The 21,392-nt window shown below is 53.4% G+C and overlaps 8 non-coding genes across 8 annotated transcripts; 5 read left to right on the plus strand and 3 right to left on the minus strand.

Moving 5' to 3' along the window:
- Positions 1 to 3,669: 3,669 nt before the first annotated feature.
- Positions 3,670 to 3,742, plus strand: trnam-cau (transfer RNA methionine (anticodon CAU)). The gene has a single exon. It is a non-coding gene; the product is annotated as a tRNA-Met (tRNA).
- A 3,398-nt stretch (positions 3,743 to 7,140) lies between these two features.
- Positions 7,141 to 7,213, plus strand: trnam-cau (transfer RNA methionine (anticodon CAU)). The gene has a single exon. It is a non-coding gene; the product is annotated as a tRNA-Met (tRNA).
- A 281-nt stretch (positions 7,214 to 7,494) lies between these two features.
- trnaa-cgc (transfer RNA alanine (anticodon CGC)) lies at positions 7,495 to 7,567 on the minus strand. The gene has a single exon. It is a non-coding gene; the product is annotated as a tRNA-Ala (tRNA).
- A 5,332-nt stretch (positions 7,568 to 12,899) lies between these two features.
- trnam-cau (transfer RNA methionine (anticodon CAU)) lies at positions 12,900 to 12,973 on the plus strand. The gene has a single exon. It is a non-coding gene; the product is annotated as a tRNA-Met (tRNA).
- A 281-nt stretch (positions 12,974 to 13,254) lies between these two features.
- Positions 13,255 to 13,327, minus strand: trnaa-cgc (transfer RNA alanine (anticodon CGC)). The gene has a single exon. It is a non-coding gene; the product is annotated as a tRNA-Ala (tRNA).
- Positions 13,328 to 18,659: 5,332 nt separating this feature from the next.
- Positions 18,660 to 18,732, plus strand: trnam-cau (transfer RNA methionine (anticodon CAU)). The gene has a single exon. It is a non-coding gene; the product is annotated as a tRNA-Met (tRNA).
- Positions 18,733 to 19,013: 281 nt separating this feature from the next.
- Positions 19,014 to 19,086, minus strand: trnaa-cgc (transfer RNA alanine (anticodon CGC)). Its single transcript has one exon. It is a non-coding gene; the product is annotated as a tRNA-Ala (tRNA).
- Positions 19,087 to 21,203: 2,117 nt separating this feature from the next.
- On the plus strand, positions 21,204 to 21,276 carry trnam-cau (transfer RNA methionine (anticodon CAU)). Its single transcript has one exon. It is a non-coding gene; the product is annotated as a tRNA-Met (tRNA).
- The last annotated feature ends 116 nt before the right edge of the window (positions 21,277 to 21,392 follow it).

A 21,392-nucleotide genomic window follows, 5' to 3' on the forward strand; every position in this document is an offset into this window, starting at 1 on the left:
GGACACCTGCCTCATCAGCCTGGACCAGGAGAAAGCCTTTGACAGGATATCGCATACATATATGAGGGATGTCCTCTCCAAAATGGGCTTTGGGGAGGGAATCGGAAATTGGATCAGACTGCTCTACACCAACATTGTCAGTGCAGTCTCAATCAATGGGTGGGAATCAGATAGCTTCCCTGTAAGATCTGGAGTCAGGCAGGGATGCCCCCTCTCACCCGCCTTGTTTGTGTGTTGCATAGAGCCATTTGCCGAATCCATCAGGAAGGATGCGAGCCTGAGAGGGGTGACTATTCCTGGCAGCGGGGGCCTGCAGGTTAAGGCCTCCCTGTACGTGGATGACGTCGCTGTTTTCTGCTCGGATCCGCTGTCCGTGCACAGACTCGTGTGCATCTGCGACCAGTTCGAACGGGCCTCGGGGGCCAAGGTAAACCGAGGCAAGAGCGAGGCCATGCTCTTCGGGAACTGGGCCGACCAATCCTCTATCCCCTTCACCGTCAGGACTGACCACCTGAAGGTGCTGGGTATTTGGTTCGGGGGGGCTGGGGCGTGCGCCAAGACCTGGGAGGAGCGGATCAGGAAGATGAGACAGAAACTAGGCAGATGGGGGCAACGGTCGCTCTCCATCGCGGGAAAAAACCTGGTCATCAGGTGTGAGGTACTCTCAGTATTGCTATATGTGGCACAGGTCTGGCCTATCCCCAGGACCTGTGCCGCCGCAGTCACCCGGGCCATCTTCCAATTCATTTGGAGATCAAAGATGGACCGGGTCCGAAGAGACTCAATGTACAAAGACCGGTGCAATGGGGGAAAAAACACGCCCAATGCCACCCTCACCCTGATGGCCACCTTTGTGTGTGGCTGCATCAAGCTGTGCGTGGATCCCCGGTACGCAAACACCAAGTGTCACTACGTACTGAGGTTCTACCTGTCCCCGGTGTTGCGAAGGATGGGCCTGGCCTCGCTGCCGCGGAACGCTCCGAGTAGTTGGACCGTTCCGTATCACCTGTCCTTCGTGGAGATATTTATGAGGAAAAACACCTTTGACCACAAGTCCATCAGGAAGTGGTCAGCACGTAGCGTCCTTGAGACCCTTCGGGAAAAGGAGAGGGCGGATCCTGTCGAGCGGTTCCCTGAGCAGACTGTCAAAGCCATTTGGCAGAATGCCTCATCGCCAGAACTTTCCAACAAGCACCAAGACGTGGCTTGGCTGGTGGTGAGAAGGGCTCTGCCTGTGAGATCCTTTATGCACGCCCGGACTCTCTGCCGCACCGCACGCTGCCCTCGAAGTGGCTGCGGGGGGGACGAGACTGTCACACACCTCCTTCTGGAATGTGCCTATGCAGAGGAAGTCTGGAGAGGAATGCAGTGGTGCTTGTCGAGGTTCGTCCCGAGCAGCGTCGTGACGCGGGACTCCGTGCTCTACGGCCTGTTCCCCGGGACTCACACCGAGACGAACATTAACTGCGCCTGGAGGATCATCAACTCGGTGAAGGACGCTCTCTGGGCGGTCCGAAACCTGTTGATCTTCCAGCTGAAGGAGTTGACCCCGACCGAGTGTTGCAGACTGGCACATTCCAAGGTCCAAGACTACGTGTTGAGGGACGCGCTGAAGCTTGGGGCAGCTGCCGCCAAGGCGCGGTGGGGAAAGACCACTGTGTAAGATCGGCCTGCCGAAAGAAGAACAGGGGGCCCATACAGACGTTTTTTTGGGCTCTGCTGATGCCTCAGCCAAATATATGTATATATACAAGATTGAAAAAATGCACAGGATTGTAAAGGACAAGAATAAAGTCGAATCTGTTTTTGTAAATATGGACATATGTATGGCATGATCCAATGTACAGACCATCAAATCATTTATGAATAAAGTATATTTTTTGAAATAAAAAAAAAAGTTGTGTTCCTCCAGAGGGCTCCCTGCTGCTCGTGGTTTGCAACTGCAGACGTCACAGCACACCAACAGGCAGACTTCTCTGAAGAAGAAGAAGGTGTATTTTGGAGAAAGAGAACACTTGGGGCTGTTACCAGACGAAAAAAGAGGGCTTCTCCTTCATCCTCGTGAGCTGCAGCCCTGCGGTCAGGTTCCGCAAAGTGCTGCTTTCAGATACACGCCAAGCAGGCCGAGATGCAAAGAGCAACCGCCACTCGTCTGAAGCAGCACCCGCGAGCCCTGTCTGACCGGTAGGGCCTTTCCTAAGTGCTGACCTGCTCGGATGCGTTGCTGTTCAACTTGTGCAACTGTGGAAGTGGCACACCCCGTGCAGGCCAGATTTCATGAAGAGGAAACGAAGAGAAGTCCACAGGCAGTTTTCCGACAGGAATGGAAGACTCCTTCGTCCGGACGTTGACATAGTAAGTTGTCATCGAGCAGTTTAGAGCGCCGCTTCGCGGGAAAACTTTGCTTGAAAGGAGTCATAGAGTCATAGAGATGTACGTCACGGAAAGAGACCCTTCGGTCGGACCTTTCCGACCAGATATCCCATCCCAATCTAGTCGTACCTGCCGGCACCCGGGCCATATCCCTCCAAACCCTTCCTATTCATATAGCCACCCAGATGCCTTTTAAATATTGCAATTGTACTCGCCTCCGCCACTTCCTCTGGCAGCTCATTCCATACACGTACCACCCTCTGTGTGAAAAAGGTGCCCCTTAGTTCTCTTTCATATCTTTTCCCTCTCACCCTAAACCTCTGCCCTCTAGTGCTGGTCTCCCGCACCCCAGGGAAAAGACTTTCTCTATTTATCCGATCTATACGCCTCATGATTTTATATCAACCATACAAATATCTCAGCAAGGGGCCCAGCAATCACTTCCTTAGCTTCCCCCAGACCTGATCAGGTCCTGGGCATTGATCCACTTGTACGCGCTTCAAGGCATCCAGCATTCCTCCTCTGCAATGTGGACAATTTTCAAGATGTCACCATCCATTTCCCTATATTCTATACTTCTCCCTACATTCTATCCTTTTCCACAGTAAACACTGATGCAAAATACTCGTTTAGTATCGGCCCAGCCTCTCCTGCGGCTCGGCACAAAGGCCGCTGTGCTGATCCTCGAGGGGCCCTATTCTCTCCCTAGTCACCCTTTTGTCCTTATAATGTATTTGCAAAATCCCTTTGGATTTTCCTTAACTCTATCTGCCAAAACTATCTCAGGTCCCCTTTTTACCCTCCTGATTTCCCTACTGTCTTTACACTCTTGTACGGATTCACTCGATCTATCCTGTCTATACCTGACATGTGCTTCCTTCTTTTCCTGAAGCAAACCCTCATTTTCTTAGGCTCTTTGGTAAACGGAAGCACCTCCCTTCTTGCCTGCATGGAGTGCTGAGCAAAGGATCTTAGTGCGCTGTGACGTGGCTCTCCAGCAGCGGAGCCATCGAGACAAAGAAGTGAAAGGCTTTGCCGAATGTTGCCTGCCAAGCGCAAGACATACCGGGCTTTGCCGAGCTCCTGACGCCACGGCTCTGCGGTACCGCGAGTGGGCCGTGTCTCTGCACGGGCCAGAGCCCAGCATGTAACGGGCGAGGTGCGTGATTGTGGATTGAAAGCCGATATCCTGGCCTCACTGGAGCTGCAGCTTTCTGACGAGGGTTGCTCTGTGGCTCGCGGCACCTTGAAAACCGGCCTATTTGGGCACGCGGTATGAGCCTCGGCTGTCGGCTGGCCTTCTTAGCGCAGTAGGCAGCGCGTCAGTCTCATAATCTGAAGGTCCTGAGTTCAATCCTCAGAGAAGGCAAGACTGTGGCCTTTGTCACCGGACGTGTTTTCTTTCTCTCCGCGGGCAATAATAATTGCTTTGGACGGCTTCACGCCTGATTTGAAATGACCACACCAGAGCAAACGCGTTGCTGGAAGGTTTAACATCTGGGCGACACGTGCTCAACTTTTTTTTCTGCACAGCATTTTGTAAACTCACCATCGTGCTATCTGTGCAGCAGCAAAGACTGGAGCCACACGCAGGGTTCACGCGAGGGTCACACTGCTTGCGTCTCAAGCGTGTCCCCAGGAAAAGCACTGTGGAGAAGGTGGGCATCGATCCCACTACCTCTCGCATGCGAAGCGAGCGCTCTACCATTTGAGCTAATTCCCCTACGGCGTGCACTTGCTTAGCCCCCATGGTGCTTCGGAACGATGAGCTGAGAGCAGCAGGTGATTTCCTCTCGAGATTGCACGCTGTATTCAACCGAACAACGCGACGCGACTATCGACACATCCGAGCAGCAGCAGCAGCAGCACGTGCGCGAAGTCTTCTGGAAAACACGGTGCCGCCGAAAGAATCGCCAGCGAGACGCTCTGAGATTCCAGAATCCAAACGAACCGATCGGCGCCAGCAGTCACAACAAGTGTGAGGTAGCACTCGAGAGCGCTGTCTGACTGATTGGAGACTTGCGACACGTTCAAGTGAGTGCTGACTGACTGCGTGGATGTTGTGTTCCTCCAGACCGTTCCGTATCACCTGTCCTTCGTGGAGATATTTATGAGGAAAAACACCTTTGACCACAAGTCCATCAGGAAGTGGTCAGCACGTAGCGTCCTTGAGACCCTTCGGGAAAAGGAGAGGGCGGATCCTGTCGAGCGGTTCCCTGAGCAGACTGTCAAAGCCATTTGGCAGAATGCCTCATCGCCAGAACTTTCCAACAAGCACCAAGACGTGGCTTGGCTGGTGGTGAGAAGGGCTCTGCCTGTGAGATCCTTTATGCACGCCCGGACTCTCTGCCGCACCGCACGCTGCCCTCGAAGTGGCTGCGGGGGGGACGAGACTGTCACACACCTCCTTCTGGAATGTGCCTATGCAGAGGAAGTCTGGAGAGGAATGCAGTGGTGCTTGTCGAGGTTCGTCCCGAGCAGCGTCGTGACGCGGGACTCCGTGCTCTACGGCCTGTTCCCCGGGACTCACACCGAGACGAACATTAACTGCGCCTGGAGGATCATCAACTCGGTGAAGGACGCTCTCTGGGCGGTCCGAAACCTGTTGATCTTCCAGCTGAAGGAGTTGACCCCGACCGAGTGTTGCAGACTGGCACATTCCAAGGTCCAAGACTACGTGTTGAGGGACGCGCTGAAGCTTGGGGCAGCTGCCGCCAAGGCGCGGTGGGGAAAGACCACTGTGTAAGATCGGCCTGCCGAAAGAAGAACAGGGGGCCCATACAGACGTTTTTTTGGGCTCTGCTGATGCCTCAGCCAAATATATGTATATATACAAGATTGAAAAAATGCACAGGATTGTAAAGGACAAGAATAAAGTCGAATCTGTGTTTGTAAATATGGACATATGTATGGCATGATCCAATGTACAGACCATCAAATCATTTATAAATAAAGTATATTTTTTGAAATAAAAAAAAAAGTTGTGTTCCTCCAGAGGGCTCCCTGCTGCTCGTGGTTTGCAACTGCAGACGTCACAGCACACCAACAGGCAGACTTCTCTGAAGAAGAAGAAGAAGAAGAAGAAGAAGGTGTATTTTGGAGAAAGAGAACACTTGGGGCTGTTACCAGACGAAAAAAGAGGGCTTCTCCTTCATCCTCGTGAGCTGCAGCCCTGCGGTCAGGTTCCGCAAAGTGCTGCTTTCAGATACACGCCAAGCAGGCCGAGATGCAAAGAGCAACCGCCACTCGTCTGAAGCAGCACCCGCGAGCCCTGTCTGACCGGTAGGGCCTTTCCTAAGTGCTGACCTGCTCGGATGCGTTGCTGTTCAACTTGTGCAACTGTGGAAGTGGCACACCCCGTGCAGGCCAGATTTCATGAAGAGGAAACGAAGAGAAGTCCACAGGCAGTTTTCCGACAGGAATGGAAGACTCCTTCGTCCGGACGTTGACATAGTAAGTTGTCATCGAGCAGTTTAGAGCGCCGCTTCGCGGGAAAACTTTGCTTGAAAGGAGTCATAGAGTCATAGAGATGTACGTCACGGAAAGAGACCCTTCGGTCGGACCTTTCCGACCAGATATCCCATCCCAATCTAGTCGTACCTGCCGGCACCCGGGCCATATCCCTCCAAACCCTTCCTATTCATATAGCCACCCAGATGCCTTTTAAATATTGCAATTGTACTCGCCTCCGCCACTTCCTCTGGCAGCTCATTCCATACACGTACCACCCTCTGTGTGAAAAAGGTGCCCCTTAGTTCTCTTTCATATCTTTTCCCTCTCACCCTAAACCTCTGCCCTCTAGTGCTGGTCTCCCGCACCCCAGGGAAAAGACTTTCTCTATTTATCCGATCTATACGCCTCATGATTTTATATCAACCATACAAATATCTCAGCAAGGGGCCCAGCAATCACTTCCTTAGCTTCCCCCAGACCTGATCAGGTCCTGGGCATTGATCCACTTGTACGCGCTTCAAGGCATCCAGCATTCCTCCTCTGCAATGTGGACAATTTTCAAGATGTCACCATCCATTTCCCTATATTCTATACTTCTCCCTACATTCTATCCTTTTCCACAGTAAACACTGATGCAAAATACTCGTTTAGTATCGGCCCAGCCTCTCCTGCGGCTCGGCACAAAGGCCGCTGTGCTGATCCTCGAGGGGCCCTATTCTCTCCCTAGTCACCCTTTTGTCCTTATAATGTATTTGCAAAATCCCTTTGGATTTTCCTTAACTCTATCTGCCAAAACTATCTCAGGTCCCCTTTTTACCCTCCTGATTTCCCTACTGTCTTTACACTCTTGTACGGATTCACTCGATCTATCCTGTCTATACCTGACATGTGCTTCCTTCTTTTCCTGAAGCAAACCCTCATTTTCTTAGGCTCTTTGGTAAACGGAAGCACCTCCCTTCTTGCCTGCATGGAGTGCTGAGCAAAGGATCTTAGTGCGCTGTGACGTGGCTCTCCAGCAGCGGAGCCATCGAGACAAAGAAGTGAAAGGCTTTGCCGAATGTTGCCTGCCAAGCGCAAGACATACCGGGCTTTGCCGAGCTCCTGACGCCACGGCTCTGCGGTACCGCGAGTGGGCCGTGTCTCTGCACGGGCCAGAGCCCAGCATGTAACGGGCGAGGTGCGTGATTGTGGATTGAAAGCCGATATCCTGGCCTCACTGGAGCTGCAGCTTTCTGACGAGGGTTGCTCTGTGGCTCGCGGCACCTTGAAAACCGGCCTATTTGGGCACGCGGTATGAGCCGCGGCTGTCGGCTGGCCTTCTTAGCGCAGTAGGCAGCGCGTCAGTCTCATAATCTGAAGGTCCTGAGTTCAATCCTCAGAGAAGGCAAGACTGTGGCCTTTGTCACCGGACGTGTTTTCTTTCTCTCCGCGGGCAATAATAATTGCTTTGGACGGCTTCACGCCTGATTTGAACTGACCACACCAGAGCAAACGCGTTGCTGGAAGGTTTAACATCTGGGCGACACGTGCTCAACTTTTTTTTCTGCACAGCATTTTGTAAACTCACCATCGTGCTATCTGTGCAGCAGCAAAGACTGGAGCCACACGCAGGGTTCACGCGAGGGTCACACTGCTTGCGTCTCAAGCGTGTCCCCAGGAAAAGCACTGTGGAGAATGTGGGCATCGATCCCACTACCTCTCGCATGCGAAGCGAGCGCTCTACCATTTGAGCTAATTCCCCTACGACGTGCCCTTGCTTAGCCCCCATGGTGCTTCGGAACGATGAGCTGAGAGCAGCAGGTGATTTCCTCTCGAGATTGCACGCTGTATTCAACCGAACAACGCGACGCGACTATCGACACATCCGAGCAGCAGCAGCAGCAGCACGTGCGCGAAGTCTTCTGGAAAACACGGTGCCGCCGAAAGAATCGCCAGCGAGACGCTCTGAGATTCCAGAATCCAAACGAACCGATCGGCGCCAGCAGTCACAACAAGTGTGAGGTAGCACTCGAGAGCGCTGTCTGACTGATTGGAGACTTGCGACACGTTCAAGTGAGTGCTGACTGACTGCGTGGATGTTGTGTTCCTCCAGAGGAACATTGATGCTGATGGACGATCCGGCGGGGGGGACAGTAAACCGGACGCTACGTCCAGGGCCCTGATGGAAACGGTCAAAGACGCCAAGCTGCACGACGTCTTCAGCGCCCCTGCAGATGGAGCGCAGCGTAGATACACCTGGTCACGGGCAGACGGGTCTATCCGCTCAAGGATAGATTACCTGTTTGTGTCCCGAACGCTCTCGGTCAGATCCACCGACGTCAAGCCGGTGTTCTTCTCTGACCACTGCCTCCTGCTGGCCGACTGTCACCTACAGGACGAACAGCGGGCGGGCAAGGGAACGTGGAAACTGAACACTAAGCTGTTGACCCCGGGAAACATCGAAGAGCTCAAGAGGGATTACGCAGGTTGGAGAACCGTGAAGCCCCTCTTTGAGTCTCCAGCGGACTGGTGGGAAACGGTAAAAGGGAACATCAAGAGGTTCTTTATCCTCAAAGGTGTCCAGGAGGCGAGAGAGAGGCGGGGAAAACTGTCCCAGCTCCAGGAAAGTATGCAGAACCTGCTCCTGCTGCAGACGATGGGGGTGGATGTCACGGAGGACCTCAAGGAGGTGAAGGGCCAGCAAGCCTCGCTCTTTGCCTCGGAGGCCTCCAGGATAATCTTCCGGTCCAGGGTCCGCTCGGTGGAGCAGGACGAGACGTGCTCACGTTTCTTCTTCCAGAAGGTGCACAAAGAGAGCTCCGTGCTCAGCAGCCTGAAGAAAGAAGATGGCTCGGTAACGTCATCTCAGGCTGACGTCATGAGGATCAGCAAATCCTTCTACGCCAGCCTGTATGACTCGAAGCCGACCGACAGCGCGGCCTCCCAGTCGTTCCTGTCCTCTATCACGGAGGTCCTAGATGACGGAACATGAGAGAGGCTGGACCAGCCGCTATCTCTGGATGAACTGACCAAGGCCCTCGAGTCCTTCGAAAAGAATAAAACTCCCGGAAGCGACGGCTTACCGGTCGAGGTTTATTCCGCTCTTTGGGACTTGATCGGCCAGGACCTGCTGGAGGTGTATGTCAGTATGCTTCGGGCAGGTACCATGAGTGAATCCATGAGGAAAGGCATCATCACCCTCGTCTACAAGCGGAAGGGGGAGAGGGAGGAAATTAGAAATTGGAGACCGATCTCACTGTTAAATGCAGACTACAAAATCCTGTCAAAGGTCATCGCCAACCGGGTCAGGTCTGCTCTGGGATCGGTGATCCACCCGGACCAAACCTGTGCTGTACCGGGCAGGAAGATCTCTGAGAGTCTCGCACTCCTCAGGGATACGATCGCCTACGTGCAGGACAGGGGGGTGGACACCTGCCTCATCAGCCTGGACCAGGAGAAAGCCTTTGACAGGATATCGCATACATATATGAGGGATGTCCTCTCCAAAATGGGCTTTGGGGAGGGAATCGGAAATTGGATCAGACTGCTCTACACCAACATTGTCAGTGCAGTCTCAATCAATGGGTGGGAATCAGATAGCTTCCCTGTAAGATCTGGAGTCAGGCAGGGATGCCCCCTCTCACCCGCCTTGTTTGTGTGTTGCATAGAGCCATTTGCCGAATCCATCAGGAAGGATGCGAGCCTGAGAGGGGTGACTATTCCTGGCAGCGGGGGCCTGCAGGTTAAGGCCTCCCTGTACGTGGATGACGTCGCTGTTTTCTGCTCGGATCCGCTGTCCGTGCACAGACTCGTGTGCATCTGCGACCAGTTCGAACGGGCCTCGGGGGCCAAGGTAAACCGAGGCAAGAGCGAGGCCATGCTCTTCGGGAACTGGGCCGACCAATCCTCTATCCCCTTCACCGTCAGGACTGACCACCTGAAGGTGCTGGGTATTTGGTTCGGGGGGGCTGGGGCGTGCGCCAAGACCTGGGAGGAGCGGATCAGGAAGATGAGACAGAAACTAGGCAGATGGGGGCAACGGTCGCTCTCCATCGCGGGAAAAAACCTGGTCATCAGGTGTGAGGTACTCTCAGTATTGCTATATGTGGCACAGGTCTGGCCTATCCCCAGGACCTGTGCCGCCGCAGTCACCCGGGCCATCTTCCAATTCATTTGGAGATCAAAGATGGACCGGGTCCGAAGAGACTCAATGTACAAAGACCGGTGCAATGGGGGAAAAAACACGCCCAATGCCACCCTCACCCTGATGGCCACCTTTGTGTGTGGCTGCATCAAGCTGTGCGTGGATCCCCGGTACGCAAACACCAAGTGTCACTACGTACTGAGGTTCTACCTGTCCCCGGTGTTGCGAAGGATGGGCCTGGCCTCGCTGCCGCGGAACGCTCCGAGTAGTTGGACCGTTCCGTATCACCTGTCCTTCGTGGAGATATTTATGAGGAAAAACACCTTTGACCACAAGTCCATCAGGAAGTGGTCAGCACGTAGCGTCCTTGAGACCCTTCGGGAAAAGGAGAGGGCGGATCCTGTCGAGCGGTTCCCTGAGCAGACTGTCAAAGCCATTTGGCAGAATGCCTCATCGCCAGAACTTTCCAACAAGCACCAAGACGTGGCTTGGCTGGTGGTGAGAAGGGCTCTGCCTGTGAGATCCTTTATGCACGCCCGGACTCTCTGCCGCACCGCATGCTGCCCTCGAAGTGGCTGCGGGGGGGACGAGACTGTCACACACCTCCTTCTGGAATGTGCCTATGCAGAGGAAGTCTGGAGAGGAATGCAGTGGTGCTTGTCGAGGTTCGTCCCGAGCAGCGTCGTGACGCGGGACTCCGTGCTCTACGGCCTGTTCCCCGGGACTCACACCGAGACGAACATTAACTGCGCCTGGAGGATCATCAACTCGGTGAAGGACGCTCTCTGGGCGGTCCGAAACCTGTTGATCTTCCAGCTGAAGGAGTTGACCCCGACCGAGTGTTGCAGACTGGCACATTCCAAGGTCCAAGACTACGTGTTGAGGGACGCGCTGAAGCTTGGGGCAGCTGCCGCCAAGGCGCGGTGGGGAAAGACCACTGTGTAAGATCGGCCTGCCGAAAGAAGAACAGGGGGCCCATACAGACGTTTTTTTGGGCTCTGCTGATGCCTCAGCCAAATATATGTATATATACAAGATTGAAAAAATGCACAGGATTGTAAAGGACAAGAATAAAGTCGAATCTGTGTTTGTAAATATGGACATATGTATGGCATGATCCAATGTACAGACCATCAAATCATTTATGAATAAAGTATATTTTTGAAATAAAAAAAAAAGTTGTGTTCCTCCAGAGGGCTCCCTGCTGCTCGTGGTTTGCAACTGCAGACGTCACAGCACACCAACAGGCAGACTTCTCTGAAGAAGAAGAAGGTGTATTTTGGAGAAAGAGAACACTTGGGGCTGTTACCAGACGAAAAAAGAGGGCTTCTCCTTCATCCTCGTGAGCTGCAGCCCTGCGGTCAGGTTCCGCAAAGTGCTGCTTTCAGATACACGCCAAGCAGGCCGAGATGCAAAGAGCAACCGCCACTCGTCTGAAGCAGCACCCGCGAGCCCTGTCTGACCGGTAGGGCCTTTCCTAAGTGCTGACCTGCTCGGATGCGTTGCTGTTCAACTTGTGCAACTGTGGAAGTGGCACACCCCGTGCAGGCCAGATTTCATGAAGAGGAAACGAAGAGAAGTCCACAGGCAGTTTTCCGACAGGAATGGAAGACTCCTTCGTCCGGACGTTGACATAGTAAGTTGTCATCGAGCAGTTTAGAGCGCCGCTTCGCGGGAAAACTTTGCTTGAAAGGAGTCATAGAGTCATAGAGATGTACGTCACGGAAAGAGACCCTTCGGTCGGACCTTTCCGACCAGATATCCCATCCCAATCTAGTCGTACCTGCCGGCACCCGGGCCATATCCCTCCAAACCCTTCCTATTCATATAGCCACCCAGATGCCTTTTAAATATTGCAATTGTACTCGCCTCCGCCACTTCCTCTGGCAGCTCATTCCATACACGTACCACCCTCTGTGTGAAAAAGGTGCCCCTTAGTTCTCTTTCATATCTTTTCCCTCTCACCCTAAACCTCTGCCCCTCTAGTGCTGGTCTCCCGCACCCCAGGGAAAAGACTTTCTCTATTTATCCGATCTATACGCCTCATGATTTTATATCAACCATACAAATATCTCAGCAAGGGGCCCAGCAATCACTTCCTTAGCTTCCCCCAGACCTGATCAGGTCCTGGGCATTGATCCACTTGTACGCGCTTCAAGGCATCCAGCATTCCTCCTCTGCAATGTGGACAATTTTCAAGATGTCACCATCCATTTCCCTATATTCTATACTTCTCCCTACATTCTATCCTTTTCCACAGTAAACACTGATGCAAAATACTCGTTTAGTATCGGCCCAGCCTCTCCTGCGGCTCGGCACAAAGGCCGCTGTGCTGATCCTCGAGGGGCCCTATTCTCTCCCTAGTCACCCTTTTGTCCTTATAATGTATTTGCAAAATCCCTTTGGATTTTCCTTAACTCTATCTGCCAAAACTATCTCAGGTCCCCTTTTTACCCTCCTGATTTCCCTACTGTCTTTACACTCTTGTACGGATTCACTCGATCTATCCTGTCTATACCTGACATGTGCTTCCTTCTTTTCCTGAAGCAAACCCTCATTTTCTTAGGCTCTTTGGTAAACGGAAGCACCTCCCTTCTTGCCTGCATGGAGTGCTGAGCAAAGGATCTTAGTGCGCTGTGACGTGGCTCTCCAGCAGCGGAGCCATCGAGACAAAGAAGTGAAAGGCTTTGCCGAATGTTGCCTGCCAAGCGCAAGACATACCGGGCTTTGCCGAGCTCCTGACGCCACGGCTCTGCGGTACCGCGAGTGGGCCGTGTCTCTGCACGGGCCAGAGCCCAGCATGTAACGGGCGAGGTGCGTGATTGTGGATTGAAAGCCGATATCCTGGCCTCACTGGAGCTGCAGCTTTCTGACGAGGGTTGCTCTGTGGCTCGCGGCACCTTGAAAACCGGCCTATTTGGGCACGCGGTATGAGCCGCGGCTGTCGGCTGGCCTTCTTAGCGCAGTAGGCAGCGCGTCAGTCTCATAATCTGAAGATCCTGAGTTCAATCCTCAGAGAAGTCAAGACTGTGGCCTTTGTCACCGGACGTGTTTTCTTTCTCTCCGCGGGCAATAATAATTGCTTTGGACGGCTTCACGCCTGATTTGAACTGACCACACCAGAGCAAACGCGTTGCTGGAAGGTTTAACATCTGGGCGACACGTGCTCAACTTTTTTTTCTGCACAGCATTTTGTAAACTCACCATCGTGCTATCTGTGCAGCAGCAAAGACTGGAGCCACACGCAGGGTTCACGCGAGGGTCACACTGCTTGCGTCTCAAGCGTGTCCCCAGGAAAAGCACTGTGGAGAATGTGGGCATCGATCCCACTATCTCTCGCATGCGAAGCGAGCGCTCTACCATTTGAGCTAATTCCCCTACGACATGCACTTGCTTAGCCCCCATGGTGCTTCGGAACGATGAGCTGAGAGCAGCAGGTGATTTCCTCTCGAGATTGCACGCTGTATTCAACCGAACAACGCGACGCGACTATCGACACATCCGAGCAGCAGCAGCAGCAGCACGTGCGCGAAGTCTTCTGGAAAACACGGTGCCGCCGAAAGAATCGCCAGCGAGACGCTCTGAGATTCCAGAATCCAAACGAACCGATCGGCGCCAGCAGTCACAACAAGTGTGAGGTAGCACTCGAGAGCGCTGTCTGACTGATTGGAGACTTGCGACACGTTCAAGTGAGTGCTGACTGACTGCGTGGATGTTGTGTTCCTCCAGAGGAACATTGATGCTGATGGACGATCCGGCGGGGGGTCAGTAAACCGGACGCTACGTCCAGGGCCCTGATGGAAACGGTCAAAGACGCCAAGCTGCACGACGTCTTCAGCGCCCCTGCAGATGGAGCGCAGCGTAGATACACCTGGTCACGGGCAGACGGGTCTATCCGCTCAAGGATAGATTACCTGTTTGTGTCCCGAACGCTCTCGGTCAGATCCACCGACGTCAAGCCGGTGTTCTTCTCTGACCACTGCCTCCTGCTGGCCGACTGTCACCTACAGGACGAACAGCGGGCGGGCAAGGGAACGTGGAAACTGAACACTAAGCTGTTGACCCCGGGAAACATCGAAGAGCTCAAGAGGGATTACGCAGGTTGGAGAACCGTGAAGCCCCTCTTTGAGTCTCCAGCGGACTGGTGGGAAACGGTAAAAGGGAACATCAAGAGGTTCTTTATCCTCAAAGGTGTCCAGGAGGCGAGAGAGAGGCGGGGAAAACTGTCCCAGCTCCAGGAAAGTATGCAGAACCTGCTCCTGCTGCAGACGATGGGGGTGGATGTCACGGAGGACCTCAAGGAGGTGAAGGGCCAGCAAGCCTCGCTCTTTGCCTCGGAGGCCTCCAGGATAATCTTCCGGTCCAGGGTCCGCTCGGTGGAGCAGGACGAGACGTGCTCACGTTTCTTCTTCCAGAAGGTGCACAAAGAGAGCTCCGTGCTCAGCAGCCTGAAGAAAGAAGATGGCTCGGTAACGTCATCTCAGGCTGACGTCATGAGGATCAGCAAATCCTTCTACGCCAGCCTGTATGACTCGAAGCCGACCGACAGCGCGGCCTCCCAGTCGTTCCTGTCCTCTATCACGGAGGTCCTAGATGACGGAACATGAGAGAGGCTGGACCAGCCGCTATCTCTGGATGAACTGACCAAGGCCCTCGAGTCCTTCGAAAAGAATAAAACTCCCGGAAGCGACGGCTTACCGGTCGAGGTTTATTCCGCTCTTTGGGACTTGATCGGCCAGGACCTGCTGGAGGTGTATGTCAGTATGCTTCGGGCAGGTACCATGAGTCAATCCATGAGGAAAGGCATCATCACCCTCGTCTACAAGCGGAAGGGGGAGAGGGAGGAAATTAGAAATTGGAGACCGATCTCACTGTTAAATGCAGACTACAAAATCCTGTCAAAGGTCATCGCCAACCGGGTCAGGTCTGCTCTGGGATCGGTGATCCACCCGGACCAAACCTGTGCTGTACCGGGCAGGAAGATCTCTGAGAGTCTCGCACTCCTCAGGGATACGATCGCCTACGTGCAGGACAGGGGGGTGGACACCTGCCTCATCAGCCTGGACCAGGAGAAAGCCTTTGACAGGATATCGCATACATATATGAGGGATGTCCTCTCCAAAATGGGCTTTGGGGAGGGAATCGGAAATTGGATCAGACTGCTCTACACCAACATTGTCAGTGCAGTCTCAATCAATGGGTGGGAATCAGATAGCTTCCCTGTAAGATCTGGAGTCAGGCAGGGATGCCCCCTCTCACCCGCCTTGTTTGTGTGTTGCATAGAGCCATTTGCCGAATCCATCAGGAAGGATGCGAGCCTGAGAGGGGTGACTATTCCTGGCAGCGGGGGCCTGCAGGTTAAGGCCTCCCTGTACGTGGATGACGTCGCTGTTTTCTGCTCGGATCCGCTGTCCGTGCACAGACTCGTGTGCATCTGCGACCAGTTCGAACGGGCCTCGGGGGCCAAGGTAAACCGAGGCAAGAGCGAGGCCATGCTCTTCGGGAACTGGGCCGACCAATCCTCTATCCCCTTCACCGTCAGGACTGACCACCTGAAGGTGCTGGGTATTTGGTTCGGGGGGGCTGGGGCGTGCGCCAAGACCTGGGAGGAGCGGATCAGGAAGATGAGACAGAAACTAGGCAGATGGGGGCAACGGTCGCTCTCCATCGCGGGAAAAAACCTGGTCATCAGGTGTGAGGTACTCTCAGTATTGCTATATGTGGCACAGGTCTGGCCTATCCCCAGGACCTGTGCCGCCGCAGTCACCCGGGCCATCTTCCAATTCATTTGGAGATCAAAGATGGACCGGGTCCGAAGAGACTCAATGTACAAAGACCGGTGCAATGGGGGAAAAAACACGCCCAATGCCACCCTCACCCTGATGGCCACCTTTGTGTGTGGCTGCATCAAGCTGTGCGTGGATCCCCGGTACGCAAACACCAAGTGTCACTACGTACTGAGGTTCTACCTGTCCCCGGTGTTGCGAAGGATGGGCCTGGCCTCGCTGCCGCGGAACGCTCCGAGTAGTTGGACCGTTCCGTATCACCTGTCCTTCGTGGAGAAATTTATGAGGAAAAACACCTTTGACCACAAGTCCATCAGGAAGTGGTCAGCACGTAGCGTCCTTGAGACCCTTCGGGAAAAGGAGAGGGCGGATCCTGTCGAGCGGTTCCCTGAGCAGACTGTCAAAGCCATTTGGCAGAATGCCTCATCGCCAGAACTTTCCAACAAGCACCAAGACGTGGCTTGGCTGGTGGTGAGAAGGGCTCTGCCTGTGAGATCCTTTATGCACGCCCGGACTCTCTGCCGCACCGCATGCTGCCCTCGAAGTGGCTGCGGGGGGGACGAGACTGTCACACACCTCCTTCTGGAATGTGCCTATGCAGAGGAAGTCTGGAGAGGAATGCAGTGGTGCTTGTCGAGGTTCGTCCCGAGCAGCGTCGTGACGCGGGACTCCGTGCTCTACGGCCTGTTCCCCGGGACTCACACCGAGACGAACATTAACTGCGCCTGGAGGATCATCAACTCGGTGAAGGACGCTCTCTGGGCGGTCCGAAACCTGTTGATCTTCCAGCTGAAGGAGTTGACCCCGACCGAGTGTTGCAGACTGGCACATTCCAAGGTCCAAGACTACGTGTTGAGGGACGCGCTGAAGCTTGGGGCAGCTGCCGCCAAGGCGCGGTGGGGAAAGACCACTGTGTAAGATCGGCCTGCCGAAAGAAGAACAGGGGGCCCATACAGACGTTTTTTTGGGCTCTGCTGATGCTTCAGCCAAATATATGTATATATACAAGATTGAAAAAATGCACAGGATTGTAAAGGACAAGAATAAAGTCGAATCTGTGTTTGTAAATATGGACATATGTATGGCATGATCCAATGTACAGACCATCAAATCATTTATGAATAAAGTATATTTTTTGAAATAAAAAAAAAAGTTGTGTTCCTCCAGAGGGCTCCCTGCTGCTCGTGGTTTGCAACTGCAGACGTCACAGCACACCAACAGGCAGACTTCTCTGAAGAAGAAGAAGGTGTATTTTGGAGAAAGAGAACACTTGGGGCTGTTACCAGACGAAAAAAGAGGGCTTCTCCTTCATCCTCGTGAGCTGCAGCCCTGCGGTCAGGTTCCGCAAAGTGCTGCTTTCAGATACACGCCAAGCAGGCCGAGATGCAAAGAGCAACCGCCACTCGTCTGAAGCAGCACCCGCGAGCCCTGTCTGACCGGTAGGGCCTTTCCTAAGTGCTGACCTGCTCGGATGCGTTGCTGTTCAACTTGTGCAACTGTGGAAGTGGCACACCCCGTGCAGGCCAGATTTCATGAAGAGGAAACGAAGAGAAGTCCACAGGCAGTTTTCCGACAGGAATGGAAGACTCCTTCGTCCGGACGTTGACATAGTAAGTTGTCATCGAGCAGTTTAGAGCGCCGCTTCGCGGGAAAACTTTGCTTGAAAGGAGTCATAGAGTCATAGAGATGTACGTCACGGAAAGAGACCCTTCGGTCGGACCTTTCCGACCAGATATCCCATCCCAATCTAGTCGTACCTGCCGGCACCCGGGCCATATCCCTCCAAACCCTTCCTATTCATATAGCCACCCAGATGCCTTTTAAATATTGCAATTGTACTCGCCTCCGCCACTTCCTCTGGCAGCTCATTCCATACACGTACCACCCTCTGTGTGAAAAAGGTGCCCCTTAGTTCTCTTTCATATCTTTTCCCTCTCACCCTAAACCTCTGCCCTCTAGTGCTGGTCTCCCGCACCCCAGGGAAAAGACTTTCTCTATTTATCCGATCTATACGCCTCATGATTTTATATCAACCATACAAATATCTCAGCAAGGGGCCCAGCAATCACTTCCTTAGCTTCCCCCAGACCTGATCAGGTCCTGGGCATTGATCCACTTGTACGCGCTTCAAGGCATCCAGCATTCCTCCTCTGCAATGTGGACAATTTTCAAGATGTCACCATCCATTTCCCTATATTCTATACTTCTCCCTACATTCTATCCTTTTCCACAGTAAACACTGATGCAAAATACTCGTTTAGTATCGGCCCAGCCTCTCCTGCGGCTCGGCACAAAGGCCGCTGTGCTGATCCTCGAGGGGCCCTATTCTCTCCCTAGTCACCCTTTTGTCCTTATAATGTATTTGCAAAATCCCTTTGGATTTTCCTTAACTCTATCTGCCAAAACTATCTCAGGTCCCCTTTTTACCCTCCTGATTTCCCTACTGTCTTTACACTCTTGTACGGATTCACTCGATCTATCCTGTCTATACCTGACATGTGCTTCCTTCTTTTCCTGAAGCAAACCCTCATTTTCTTAGGCTCTTTGGTAAACGGAAGCACCTCCCTTCTTGCCTGCATGGAGTGCTGAGCAAAGGATCTTAGTGCGCTGTGACGTGGCTCTCCAGCAGCGGAGCCATCGAGACAAAGAAGTGAAAGGCTTTGCCGAATGTTGCCTGCCAAGCGCAAGACATACCGGGCTTTGCCGAGCTCCTGACGCCACGGCTCTGCGGTACCGCGAGTGGGCCGTGTCTCTGCACGGGCCAGAGCCCAGCATGTAACGGGCGAGGTGCGTGATTGTGGATTGAAAGCCGATATCCTGGCCTCACTGGAGCTGCAGCTTTCTGACGAGGGTTGCTCTGTGGCTCGCGGCACCTTGAAAACCGGCCTATTTGGGCACGCGGTATGAGCCTCGGCTGTCGGCTGGCCTTCTTAGCGCAGTAGGCAGCGCGTCAGTCTCATAATCTGAAGGTCCTGAGTTCAATCCTCAGAGAAGGCAAGACTGTGGCCTTTGTCACCGGACGTGTTTTCTTTCTCTCCGCGGGCAATAATAATTGCTTTGGACGGCTTCACGCCTGATTTGAACTGACCACACCAGAGCAAACGCGTTGCTGGAAGGTTTAACATCTGGGCGACACGTGCTCAACTTTTTTTTCTGCACAGCATTTTGTAAACTCACCATCGTGCTATCTGTGCAGCAGCAAAGACTGGAGCCACACGCAGGGTTCACGCGAGGGTCACACTGCTTGCGTCTCAAGCGTGTCCCCAGGAAAAGCACTGTGGAGAATGTGGGCATCGATCCCACTATCTCTCGCATGCGAAGCGAGCGCTCTACCATTTGAGCTAATTCCCCTACGACGTGCACTTGCTTAGCCCCCATGGTGCTTCGGAACGATGAGCTGAGAGCAGCAGGTGATTTCCTCTCGAGATTGCACGCTGTATTCAACCGAACAACGCGACGCGACTATCGACACATCCGAGCAGCAGCAGCAGCAGCACGTGCGCGAAGTCTTCTGGAAAACACGGTGCCGCCGAAAGAATCGCCAGCGAGACGCTCTGAGATTCCAGAATCCAAACGAACCGATCGGCGCCAGCAGTCACAACAAGTGTGAGGTAGCACTCGAGAGCGCTGTCTGACTGATTGGAGACTTGCGACACGTTCAAGTGAGTGCTGACTGACTGCGTGGATGTTGTGTTCCTCCAGAGGGCTCCCTGCTGCTCGTGGTTTGCAACTGCAGACGTCACAGCACACCAACAGGCAGACTTCTCTGAAGAAGAAGAAGAAGAAGAAGGTGTACTTTGGAGAAAGAGAACACTTGGGGCTGTTACCAGACGAAAAAAGAGGGCTTCTCCTTCATCCTCGTGAGCTGCAGCCCTGCGGTCAGGTTCCGCAAAGTGCTGCTTTCAGATACACGCCAAGCAGGCCGAGATGCAAAGAGCAACCGCCACTCGTCTGAAGCAGCACCCGCGAGCCCTGTCTGACCGGTAGGGCCTTTCCTAAGTGCTGACCTGCTCGGATGCGTTGCTGTTCAACTTGTGCAACTGTGGAAGTGGCACACCCCGTGCAGGCCAGATTTCATGAAGAGGAAACGAAGAGAAGTCCACAGGCAGTTTTCCGACAGGAATGGAAGACTCCTTCGTCCGGACGTTGACATAGTAAGTTGTCATCGAGCAGTTTAGAGCGCCGCTTCGCGGGAAAACTTTGCTTGAAAGGAGTCATAGAGTCATAGAGATGTACGTCACGGAAAGAGACCCTTCGGTCGGACCTTTCCGACCAGATATCCCATCCCAATCTAGTCGTACCTGCCGGCACCCGGGCCATATCCCTCCAAACCCTTCCTATTCATATAGCCACCCAGATGCCTTTTAAATATTGCAATTGTACTCGCCTCCGCCACTTCCTCTGGCAGCTCATTCCATACACTTACCACCCTCTGTGTGAAAAAGGTGCCCCTTAGTTCTCTTTCATATCTTTTCCCTCTCACCCTAAACCTCTGCCCTCTAGTGCTGGTCTCCCGCACCCCAGGGAAAAGACTTTCTCTATTTATCCGATCTATACGCCTCATGATTTTATATCAACCATACAAATATCTCAGCAAGGGGCCCAGCAATCACTTCCTTAGCTTCCCCCAGACCTGATCAGGTCCTGGGCATTGATCCACTTGTACGCGCTTCAAGGCATCCAGCATTCCTCCTCTGCAATGTGGACAATTTTCAAGATGTCACCATCCATTTCCCTATATTCTATACTTCTCCCTACATTCTATCCTTTTCCACAGTAAACACTGATGCAAAATACTCGTTTAGTATCGGCCCAGCCTCTCCTGCGGCTCGGCACAAAGGCCGCTGTGCTGATCCTCGAGGGGCCCTATTCTCTCCCTAGTCACCCTTTTGTCCTTATAATGTATTTGCAAATTCCCTTTGGATTTTCCTTAACTCTATCTGCCAAAACTATCTCAGGTCCCCTTTTTACCCTCCTGATTTCCCTACTGTCTTTACACTCTTGTACGGATTCACTCGATCTATCCTGTCTATACCTGACATGTGCTTCCTTCTTTTCCTGAAGCAAACCCTCATTTTCTTAGGCTCTTTGGTAAACGGAAGCACCTCCCTTCTTGCCTGCATGGAGTGCTGAGCAAAGGATCTTAGTGCGCTGTGACGTGGCTCTCCAGCAGCGGAGCCATCGAGACAAAGAAGTGAAAGGCTTTGCCGAATGTTGCCTGCCAAGCGCAAGACATACCGGGCTTTGCCGAGCTCCTGACGCCACGGCTCTGCGGTACCGCGAGTGGGCCGTGTCTCTGCACGGGCCAGAGCCCAGCATGTAACGGGCGAGGTGCGTGATTGTGGATTGAAAGCCGATATCCTGGCCTCACTGGAGCTGCAGCTTTCTGACGAGGGTTGCTCTGTGGCTCGCGGCACCTTGAAAACCGGCCTATTTGGGCACGCGGTATGAGCCTCGGCTGTCGGCTGGCCTTCTTAGCGCAGTAGGCAGCGCGTCAGTCTCATAATCTGAAGGTCCTGAGTTCAATCCTCAGAGAAGGCAAGACTGTGGCCTTTGTCACCGGATGTGTTTTCTTTCTCTCCGCGGGCAATAATAATTGCTTTGGACGGCTTCACGCCTGATTTGAACTGACCACACCAGAGCAAACGCGTTGCTGG

Source organism: Chiloscyllium punctatum, chromosome 5 (genome assembly GCF_047496795.1).
Source record: "Chiloscyllium punctatum isolate Juve2018m chromosome 5, sChiPun1.3, whole genome shotgun sequence".
NCBI classification, from domain to species: Eukaryota; Metazoa; Chordata; class Chondrichthyes; order Orectolobiformes; family Hemiscylliidae; genus Chiloscyllium; species Chiloscyllium punctatum.